The sequence below is a fragment of the Phoxinus phoxinus genome (assembly GCF_949152265.1).
Source record: "Phoxinus phoxinus genome assembly, chromosome: 14".
NCBI classification, from domain to species: Eukaryota; Metazoa; Chordata; class Actinopteri; order Cypriniformes; family Leuciscidae; genus Phoxinus; species Phoxinus phoxinus.
This window is the reverse complement of record NC_136889.1, coordinates 4430994-4443086: the sequence shown is the minus strand read 5'-3', so window position 1 is coordinate 4443086 and position 12093 is coordinate 4430994. Positions and strand designations below refer to the sequence as shown.

Sequence of the window (12093 nt, the reverse complement as noted above, 5' to 3'; positions counted from 1 at the left end):
AGGTTTAGTTGTCACAACGAGCGAGAAAGATTGACAGAACAAGATAAATCTCCGACCTCTGAGAAATCACCCGTTTAAAAACAAAAACAGAAGAGAGTGCTGACAAGAAGACAACGCGACAGAGCTCGTAATAAACCCAGAATCAACGTTGGCTTGGCTTTTTTGGAGATGAAGACAATTGAGGGATTTGAAATGCTGTAAAAGTGACACGAAGACGTGTGTATTACTCAACAGGTGAGGTATTTTACTGATCTGATTAAATCGCTCTCTGAAGTATTGCATTTTCTGTAAAAACAAGATGATCTAAATGTATCTTCAGGAGAAGCATACACTATTAAATGGTTAATTGCACTATTAAAAAACATACACCTCATAATTTCAGTCATTTTAATCAATGCTGCAGTCATCGGGTGGCATACATTTTAAATGCATTTTAACATTAGTTAACTACCTTAGGTAACATGAACTAAGAATTAACAATAATGAACAAGAATTCTTCAGCATTTATTAATCCTAGTTATATTATTTTTTAACATTTACTAATACATTAAAATGGTTAAGTATTATGTTAACATTAGCTAATGCACTGTGAATTAACATGAACAAACAATTAACAGCTGTATTTTGATTAACTGACATTAACAAAGATGAATAAATACTGTAACAAATGTATTGCTCATTATTATGTTAGTTAATACATTAACTAATTATCCTTTTAAATGTACCGGTAGTCTAACTTTAAACATGGTAGTTTCTTTTGAGGACAGCAGATGGCAGACTTGAGCCAAACCTGTCAATTATAACCATTGTTTTTTTTATTGTTTTTTTTTTTATGTTTTAGTTAAATTATAGACATTTCAAGTACAATGCAATAAAAAAATAAGATGAATGCAAAGCACAATGTTTTAAAAGTCCATGAATGTTGGTCAAAAGCTTAAAAATATGAAGTTTACAAAAGACTGATTGTTTATCAGACTGGTATCTATACATAAGTGGCTCAAGCTGAATTAATTTCATGAGGTTTAGAACAAACCAGTATGTTGAAGAAACATCTATACAGTGTTGCCTTTCAAGATCCTAAGACATGTTTGTGTTTTGAGAAAGTTAGGTTTAGTATTTGAGGAGTAGTGAGTTGGAGAGATGTCGAAACAGAGAAAGAAACGGAAAGAGGCGTGTCGGCTCATTATCCCATTCATTTAACCAAGCCAATTAAAAATAATGAGATTCTTAATGAACTCGTCACTCTTTAACTCTCCTGTCAGTCTAAAACCCTTTCAATTACTTTAGGCTCCTGAAGCCTAACCTGAAGAGTCCTTCACTGTTTCACTCACACACACCTGATCGCTCTTCAGATGGCGAGTCTGTGAAGTGTGTGTGTGTGTGTGTGTCTGAATGCTGCTGATGTTGGCCTGTTTTTGTTCTTTTAGCTGGGACACTTCACATCTCCCAGCATGCACTACTGTAGGAGGGTTTATCATAGTTTGAAGGGACAAAGAAATGCAAGTCTATTTTCACTTTACTTCGTGTTCCTGTGAAAAAACATAAAGCAGTCCTGCCTGCAATATATCTGCTATAGCGTTAATATGAAGCTAAACTAACAATGTAATACTCATATATTATGCAAATATTGGGTAAAATTTTTTGGTTGTATTGAACTGTATCAATATTTGAATGAGAAAAAAAAGTACATTTCTCTTCATATTGGATTTTTTTTCTTTCTCTGAGCTTGTTGCAAAAATATGGAAGCCCATTTCTGCCACTTCAGGGAAAAAAACCATTCATGGTCAATCATAATTACGATACTTTTGACATTAACTACAAACAAAGTTGGAATGATGGCATTCTAAGTCGTAATTATAAGATAACAAGTCAAAATAATGAGATAAGAAGTCATAAATATGAAAAAAAAGTCAATTATGACTAATTAGGGCTGTCAATTTCAATTTATGTCATAAATATGACTTAGTTTCTCAATTTTGAAAAAAAAAAGTCGGAAGGATGGCATTCTAAGTCATAATTCTAAGTTAAAAAGTCAAAATAATGTGATAAAAGTATAAATATGACAAAAATGATAATATGATAATAGTTTCTCAGAATTTTGACATAAAAGTCATTTATGAGATTTAAAAAAGTCTGAATTATGGCATTCTGAGTCATAATTATAAAATAAAAAGTCAAAATGATTAAATATAAAGAAATAAATTACTAAAAATAAACTCTTAATTAACTAATTATGACTGTCAATTTAAAAATGTTATGTCATAAACTTTTGACGAAATAATGAGATAAAAAGTATTAAATATGACAACAAAAATGTCTAAATCGACATTATTATGACTAATTAAGACTTTTTGTCAATTTATTGTCAATTTTATGACTTAGTTTCTCATAATTGTGACTTTTTGACTTATGTGATGTCGTCGTAATGATTTAACAAAGCATGATTTTTTAATAGGGCAATATTAGAAGGCAAGATAATCAGCCATTATGAGATTTAATATGTGCAGAAGGAGGCTCAAATATTCCCCATTAATGTTTCAAATGACATCAAGTTATGGAAACAAATGTAGAAAGCTGACTGGTGTAATGGTCAGTAATTGAGATTTGACTGCAGTGACACACACTTCTGTGACACACACTTCTGCTCTACATCTCTTTGGGTTTGCAGTGCAGTGGTTGGCATCTTCTTCTTCTTCTGTATTTAATTGACCTGCCTCACCATTGCCAGTGTTTGCTTTAGGTATAATGAGTGTGTGGCAGAGAACGTGGAGATCTGTGTGTGTGTGTGTGTGTGTGTGTGTGTGTGTGTGTGTGTGTGTGTGTGTGTGTGTGTGTGTGTGTGGCTTGGCATCTCTACAGCTCGCAGAGGGCAGCCTGTGATTTTCTCCATCGGTTTGGCATCACTTATGCAAAGTTGTCATTACCTTTTTTTAGCTGCTGTTGCTGTTTAGATGTCAAATGCACTTCTTACAACTTCATTTTGAAATGTAAGGTTGAAATCTCACGAGGGAACGGACGTATTTACTTGTGATTGACTCTTTTTTAAATTGCTCATTGTAAGTGCAATATCTATAAAATGATTATCCGGTAATCACAAATGAATTGTGGGAACTGTGTTTTTAGCTCACAGCTTCAGTCACTAACTGGCCTGGTCTCCCTCCAGGTGGTCCATGTTCTTATTATCGAGAGAGAAAAAAGAAGAAAAAAAGCTGGGAGGCACTATAGTCCGACCCTCGGATAAGACTGGGAGGACGGTTACCATGGAAACAATGTTCCTCGTCTTTATTCCGTTTTGCGTAATCTGTATTCCTGAGACAGACTGTAGAAATGAGCCATGCCTCCCTTTCTCGCCGCTGTCAGTATTGGAGCGGTACAAGCTTTTTTGTTGCTATATTGAAGCTGTTTTTATTGCCATCTGATTGGGCTCAAGATTTCTTATAGTCCCCCTGTGGTGAAAATCAAGCTTTTATTGTTGTTTTATGTCTGTGGTGTTTTTTATATGCTTTAAGACAAACCATGTGTAAATTCATAAGTCGAGTATTTTCTCCTTAAAACTGCAGTGAACCAAAGACAGCCTCAAAAACACGGTTTGAAATCGCTGGTGTTTCTGACGTCACAAACTAACTTGTAACCAATCAGATCAACGTGTGATCGTCAACGAGTGGATCTCTGAGTTGAGTGAGTGGAGGCGGGGCTCATTTGCATATTCATAGAACCGCATATATGTACTAAATTTGGTTTTGGTTATGTGGATTACAATCGAGGATTATCCTTAATTACCCTCATTTTATGAATTTAGTTTTAATTTAAAAAAAAATGTGATTAAATGTTATGAATTAAACAGCTTGTAAACATACTTTATCACTAGAAAATTTTTAAATAACCCGTTTAACATGTAAAAAGGTATTATGCAACAGTTTAAGACATTTCTCCTTAGAACCTATATACTTCTACATTGAACCACACTAAACTTTTTGTCAGCCAGAAAATGCTAGCACATTTTACAAATAATTATAAAGACACTTCGAAAAACTCATTGAATTAATCACAAAATTTTGGATAAAGACTGAAATAGTATTTTCTTGTAAAATTGACTCCAATAATCTTTACAACTTTACAACAATCATCTTTACAGTGTATATCCAATGTCATATTTTTATGACATTCAGTGCTGTTTGTTTTTTTAGAAATCTTAAACATGTTTTCCTGTTTTGTTCCAGCAGGGCAAAGGCCTTCAGACAAAATACTTCAAACAAAATCGAAGAACGAACTGATGTGATAGAGTTCGATTTGGGACTTGCCAATGCGAACTTTCCGGAAAAGTTTGCTCCGGCTGGTAAACACCTTCGTACTACCATCTTGCCGATTACATGATAGGTTGGTGTGCGCTGAGGCTCCGCCTCCTTTCACATCGATATCTCCTCTGGTTCATTTCTTCTGTTCAATCCGTCGAGGTCAGACGTCTGCGAGTAAAACATGAACACACAAGAGTCGCTTTATGGTAGAAAATGAAGTACTTCTAATGAAATTAAACTGTTTTCATGTTTAATACGAAAAAAGCTGCTTGATTTTAAACAATCTATTGTACAGGTGAAACTCGAAAAATTAGAATATCGTGCAAAAGTTCATTTATTTCAGTAATTCAACTTAAAATGTGAAGCTAATATATTATATAGACTCATTACATGTAAAGTGAGATATTTCAAGACATTATTTGTTATAATTTTTATGATAATGGCTTACAGCTTATGAAAACCCCAAATTCAAAATTAGAAAAAAGGTTTTCATAAGCTGTAAGCCATAATCATCAAAATTATAACAAATAAAGGCTTGAAATATCTCACTTTGCATGTAATGAGTCTATATAATATATTAGCTTCAACTTTTGCACGATATTCAAATGTTTCGAGTTGAACCTGTATAAAGTGCTATAAATAAGTGTCGAATTGCAGAGCCTGTGCAAGCATATCCACGTTTTCACATTTTTATTGTGTGTTTGTTTTGTTATTGAGAGGAAAGCGTGCAGCACATATTTACATGTTCATCTAAACGTGGATCTCAGCTGTGTGTGCGGCGTCAGATGTCCGCTAACTGTATATCGCTGGTCACTTATCTCGAACTGCGTTACCTCAAAGCCAAGAATGATGAAAACGAACTTCGCTGTGAGTATATCGGCGACTTAAAGCGGGTGAACCTAAAGATAGTGAGTCTAGTATGATATTCTTTCTGGGAAAATGTCTCGGATCAGCATATACTTCATTAGATTGGTCAGTTTCAAGGCTTTTAGGCTTTGGTATTTCCTCAATGGTTTGTCATAAATTGGCATTCTTACTGACGGGCAGTTTTTTTGTACAGCGCTCCAAGCTGTCTTTCTTTATCACTGTCACTTCAAATGTCTATTGATAGATTGCAGAGCTCATATTAGTGTGTATTTTTCACAATATCTCTTCTTTTCTCATCCGCAAGCATGAATGGGGGCATAGGAATGTTGCCAGGGGCGATGGAACCATGCTTGCCACTGAGGAATCCTGGGAATGTTTCCTCTAATCAGCCGAGAATGGCATACAAAGAGTCTCTTTTCCTCTCCTCTTAAGCCCTTAAGGCAGAGAAACCATTTTCAAGGATTTTGTGGGTATTGTGTGTGTGTCCTGAGTGCTCTGTAAGACGAGAATGTGTTTGGGAAGTTTAAGCTGTTTTTGAAACGCTCAAAGATGGAGTTTATCCTCATGGCTACAGCGATCAGAGAATTCCATGAACTGGAATACCTTCAATTCAGGATCTATTCCACCCTGCAAAACAGTTTTTAGTTAATACACATATCAAGTTCTGCTTCATGCGCTTTAATGTGTTTACACTGGGAATTAATATGTGCTTAAGCCAGCTTTCATTGGAGCTTTAAAGGGATAGATCACCCTAAAATGAAAATTAAGTCATCGTTTACTCACCCTGGTGTTGTTCTAATGCCATATGCCCTTCTTTCCATGAAAAGGAGAATGGAAAAACATGTCACTCGTGCTCCTCCATATAATGGCAGTGAACAGACTTTTTTAACCCCTTAAGCGGCACCCCCCTTTTTTTTTTAAATAGACATGAAAATGCACATACCGAACTTAAATGGTTGTAATTCAGGAATGCTTTGGAATATAGATGTAAGATTGGTCTTGTTTTAAAGAAGACATTTGGCAGATTTGAAGTGAAATAAATTAAGAAAGTTAAACAGAAAAAAAGTAGTTATAGAAGTTTGAGTTTATAAAAAAAAGGTACAATGTTAAAAATGTAATTGTTAATATTTTATATAAAATATATATTTTCAAAACCTGGAGGACTCTAAAAATTAAAAAAAAATCAAAGCCAAAAATCTGAAAAAGTTGTGTTTCAAATTTTAGGTTGATATCTCAAAAAAAAAGCTTTCAGTGAGATTTTGTTTATTCAAACTTCTCCACTAGTGGACATTACTGCCCATATAAGGGCGCCTCCATTTCCATATGTTGTTTGAGTGATTTGAACCATTATTTTTACAATTTTCATACAATTTATGAAGTAGACATCCTATTCAGAAGTAATATTGGAAGTTTGGCAGATTTTTAAATGAATTCAACCTCTAAGAAACATAAAAAGATCACGTATGTGCATTATAGCTCGCTGCCACATCACAAATGGTGAATCTATCATTTTTCTTTATATTTAAAACATTTTCAGACCTTTTTTTCTAAAAGAATTGAATGGATGCTATCTTTTGAACTCTTCATCACTATTTCAAAATAAAGGTCTGAACACGCCTTAGGAGTATGAAAATATTCTTGTTGCATATTGATAAATTACGGCTCCTCTGTCATTTATTTTGAAAATCAGTCACCAAATATGTAAACTAGAGATTGTAAGCTGTCAAATTATGTATAGTTTGTCAAGATTAGTTTAGGTTTAGTATAGGATATTACTGTTCTAAATATGTAATGGCTGTGGGCTCATATGCCAATATAAGGGGTTAAAAAGACTCGAAGGTATGTGAATGATCCCATGCTGTATATTCCAAGTGTTCTGGAGGTATACGATAGGGTTTGGTATCATGGAACATATCTGTTGTGTTCATCGTAAGTTATCGCGTTCACATCCTGACTGTCATCAGACAAATGGAGATTGGACTGGAATTTGACTTTTTGGGGATTTCTAGACGTTGCATTTCATGTTGGATAAGGTCAGGATTTTTCATAAATAATAGGCCTACATTACTTAAAATTTACGGCATGTGTCGCACGGGACCATTCTGTGATACTTTTACATCTTTTTTTAAATACTTGATGTTGGTCTCTATTGCAATTATTTGGACGAGCGCGAGCGGGACAATTAAAAAAAAAATGTCTCCTTTTTTTGGCTTTTAAAAGAAAAAGGCATTGGCCATTAGAGCAACACCAGGGTGAGTGTTACTAAATGATGACTGGATTAAAACAATTTGGGTGAACTTTTCCTTTAAGGGAACATTCCATTTTATAGTTTTGCAAACATGGAACTTTACTTTTGAATGTTCTCTAAATGTTCTGAAAACAAGTAGTAATGCAAAAAAAAAAAAAAAGATAAACAGACAAATGCCCTGTACGTTTCATGAAAAACATTCCATGAAGGATGTATAAATAATGTTTTCGTGCTAACGGTTTGAGAACATCATTAAAGGCCAGATAACTTTATATGGACATGTAATTAATGTTACTGGAAGAACATTTGCTCATAAATTGAGAGAACATGTCAGAGAATTAGCCAGAGTTCTGAGAACATCCCATGTTAGCTGAAAATTATGACAAAATATAAATTTTTGGGGTGAACCATTCCTTTACAGAGATTGAAGGCTTATCACACCATAACTATATTTGCCTCCACATCAGCGGATGTTAATGTTATGTTTATGCGGTTGCGTTCTGTGAACATAATTGCAATGCTCGCTTTGAAGTCAGATTCAGTTTTATTGGCTGTCAATGTTTTTATCATTCATCAGTTGGACAAAAATCTCTCGGAAAGTGATTACAGCAATATCTTTTCTCTGTCCTTATCGCTATCGTGCTGTGCACTCCCATATTATCTTACAGTTAGAACAATTTTAAAACCTTATGGTTATAGTTAGACACCTTTTAGATTGCTAGATGCATGTTTTTGTAAAAGTTAATTTAATATCCATGCGATTCTTAAAGTGCTCAGCCAATCAGGGAGCATTCTAACCGTTTATCTCCAATAATCAGACAGAAAAGTCCCAGACAATGCCTTATGATTGTGCTCGGTAAATGAAATCGTTCATAAAGGCTCTTGTGATAACACAATAGAGCGAGACCACACGCATCTGTCCTCAGGGAATGTCGGCCTCTGTGTCATGGCACTGGTTTATCTGCTCGATCACTCCGAGAGAGAGAGAGAGAGAGTCTGAGATAATGAATATGATTGATGATCAGTAGAAATGTGAAATCTGAGCACGCTCTGCACGTCCTGCCTCTCTTCACTCGCGAGATAAACCACAGGGCGAGAGGACACGACACAAATAAAAGAGCTAAAGGAAGGAAACAAGATGGAATGTTCTCCGATCCTTCGGAAATGAGTTTTACTTTTTAATGCATGTTCCTCATTTTATTGTGCACGATTAATTGGAGAATGTTATGCTAAATTAAAAAAGAAAGTCTTCGTAATCTGTTCAGTTGACATTGACAGACGGGATCCCGTTCTCTTTTTGCCACACTGCGTACAGTATCTTAATCAGCACTTTGGAATTATTTTATTCATAATGATTCTCTTTGTGAATGATTATCTAATTTGCTCAATTTTATGTACACTACCATTTAAAAGGTTGGGGTCAAAAAGATTTTTTTGTTTGAAAGAAAGTAATACTTTTATTTTGCAAGGATGCATTAAATTCATCAAACATGACAGTAAATAAGAATTTTTAACATTAATAATAATGATAAATGTTTCTTGAGCAGCAAATCAGCATATTAGAATGATTTCTGAAGGATCATGTGACACTGAAGACAGGAGTAATGATAGAACTTTTTAATTATATTTTAAAATATATTACTATAGAAAACATTCATTTGAAATTGTAATATATCACAATTTTACTGTTTTTACTTTTATTTTTGTTCAAATAAAAGAAGCTTGACTGAGCATGAGATACTTCTTTCAAATATTTTTTTTTAAAATCTGTCCTCAAACTTTTCAAGGTTGTTTTTTATTTATTTTTATATAATTTTGACCGTTAGCCAACATGTGATCTTTCTGATTTCTGGTTTACCGTACTAATATAAATCATCTTTTGTTTCTGAGTATATGCACACTCTGCTATAGCAAAACGAACATAATGCACCTGCTTTTCTTTAGTCAGTGCACTATAGAGAAAGCTGTTTTATTCTGCAGGTTGCTCCATCATGGAGGCCGCCATGTTAAAATCACGTGATCAGCTGTGTTTCAGGTCCACCAAGTTAAGAAACAAACTTTAGTTGAACCTCAAACTTTAACGTTTTGGGGGGAACATCAGCTTGACATGTTGTGCTGCGGTCATGTAAACCTCTCGGCTGCTGCAGATGCTGGAGCTGTTGTATTGGCCATTGCAAAATTAATAAAAGTTACTGAGATTCTGAATTAGATTATACGGGTGATACTCGAAAAATGAGAATATGGTGCGAAAGTTCATTTATTTCAGTAATTCAACTTAAAAGGTGAAACTAATATATTATATAGACTCATTACATGCAAAGTGAGATATTTCAAGCCTTTATTTGTTATAATTTTGATGATTATGGCTTACAGCTTATGAAAACCACAAATTCAAAATTAGGTTTTCATAAGCTGTAAGCCATAATCATCAAAAGGCTTGAAATATCTCACTTTGCATGTAATGAGTCTATATAATATATTAGTTTCACCTTTTAATTTGAATTACTGAAATAAATGAACTTTTGCACCATATTCAATTTTTTTTGAGTTTAACCTGTTGTAGAATGTGCTTAAGGTTGCCACACAGCTGGTCACACACACACACACACACACACACACACACACACACACACACACACACACACACACACACAGAGAGATGTTTAATCGTGTCATTAAGGCGACGTACATGTGAAGAATGGAAAAATACGGTGGTTTTCTCACACAAATGATGGAATTATATGCTCATAAAGGCAGATTTCCCCACTGACCGCGTCTCCAACATCTGCTATCCATTACGCGCGCCCTCTCTCTGACTCTCTCTCTCTATCTGTGCGTCTGTTATTCTTTCGTCTTATCTTTGCACTCTTTCCTCATGTCATGATCGGCAGACGAAGAGTGTCTCTGCCTGTGTCCTTTTCTTTCTTTCCAAGTCTTCCTCTCTCTCTGTCGTACCGTCTCCAAAGCAGTGATTGTTTATTTCTGTTTCATCTTCTTCTTTTCTTCTCATGTCCCGCTCATCTTTTGTTCTTTCAGCGCATGAACATTGTGCTGGAGGTTGATGTTTTTCAGTCTGTTAGTGTTAGTCTTATCTGCGTTTGGATTCTGGAAGCTGCGCACACAAGCACACTTCCAGTTTTCATTTCCTTTTAAGTGTCTGTGTCACCCTTTATCCTCAGCTGAATAAAATCATCCATCATTTTTCATTTTTCATTTTTCTTTAGAAAGCATATGAATTAGGCTGCCTACTGTTAGCTGTACAGCCTTCAAGAACACACTTACATGCATAGTTCACCCAAAACATCTCGATCCTCATGCCCTCCCTGATGTGTATGACTTTCTTTCTTCAGATAAACACAGATGAAGATTTTTAGGAAAATAATCAATCTCTGTGAATCCAAATAATGCTAATGGGTGCCGCTCAGTTGACGCATGAAAAACCACATGGCGATTGTGGGGTAGTTCATACGATCTCAGTGGACGAATCAATGTCTTCTGAACCTAAACAATAGGTGTTGTGTAAGAAAAATACTAATATTTTCAACTTTTTTTTAACACTAAATTATTGTTTTTGGTCTACTATCATATGAGCGTTCATGAGAGAGACTTTGTGACACTTCCACGTTACTGCTCGCGTGAACTTCACAACACACTTGCGTTCAAGCTGAATTTGTGGCCAGAACTGATGGTGTATAGAGGTGTGATGATACACTTCGCTCATGAGACGAGACGATACGTGATATTGGGTTCGCGAGAACAAGACGAGATGATATTTTAACACTATTTTTAAGAAATGAAGAAATTGTTTAATGTGCTATGAATATTCATCAGCTACCTAATATTCAATATTAAATTTTAACAACGACTACTGGTAGTCTTAGACTTAGTATTTCTTGTTTAATTGTATATTGTAGATCGGTACAGAGTCGGAAGTGACTTATTTGTTAAGTGTAGCGCTGTATCTGTGTGTGTTGAAGCTGCCGTGATAATGTAATTTACTGTAAAGGATCAATGAAGTATCAACAACAACAACGACTGTAAAAATAGTTTTATTTGACTGAATGTCACAAAATGCTAAACAATGCAGGTGCATTTTGAAAAGTTTTAGCTAATAGGGCTGTCACTAACGATTATTTTGGTAATTTAGTAATTGGCCGATTATTTTGACGATTGTTTTTGTGGTCATAAAAATAGACCTAAGTGAACAATAGCCTTTAAAATGACTTAAAATACATATATAATAACAATGAGACATTAATAAATGGTTCACATAAAGTATCAATCGTAAGTAATTTTATGGTTTTATTGAACAATACTTAAAATACATAATGAAATACACATAATCAACATGACTTATTACAACAAATGCCTGCCGAGGGCACCAACAGCTGGTGATTGTTGTTATTACACTTTACAGCAGGATCAAGTCCTTTTTCCCCGCCATTGATGGAGATTTCCGTCTTCCCGTGTTTTCCGTGTTATACGCTATTATTACACATCTTCTGAAAGAGTCCTCCTGAATCTCCTGATCAAAACACAGGAGAGAAGCAGAAACAAGCGATAGCATATGTAAGGATGACACGATCAAATAACACGATCATCAAACATTAAACAGCATATAAATCAAAACTGCCTAATGTTACTGAATAAAATGTCGATTCAGGAAGAGCTGCAGGACTGTGA

General features: G+C 34.8%; 1 long non-coding RNA gene across 1 annotated transcript in view; it reads left to right on the top strand.

Moving 5' to 3' along the window:
- Positions 1-4279: 4279 nt before the first annotated feature.
- Positions 4280-12093, top strand: part of LOC307010704 — a 75775-nt gene continuing 67961 nt past the window's right edge. Inside the window, exon 1 of the long non-coding RNA XR_013800245.1 lies at positions 4280-4377. This is a non-coding gene — a long non-coding RNA (uncharacterized lncRNA). The remainder of the gene's footprint in view (positions 4378-12093) is intronic.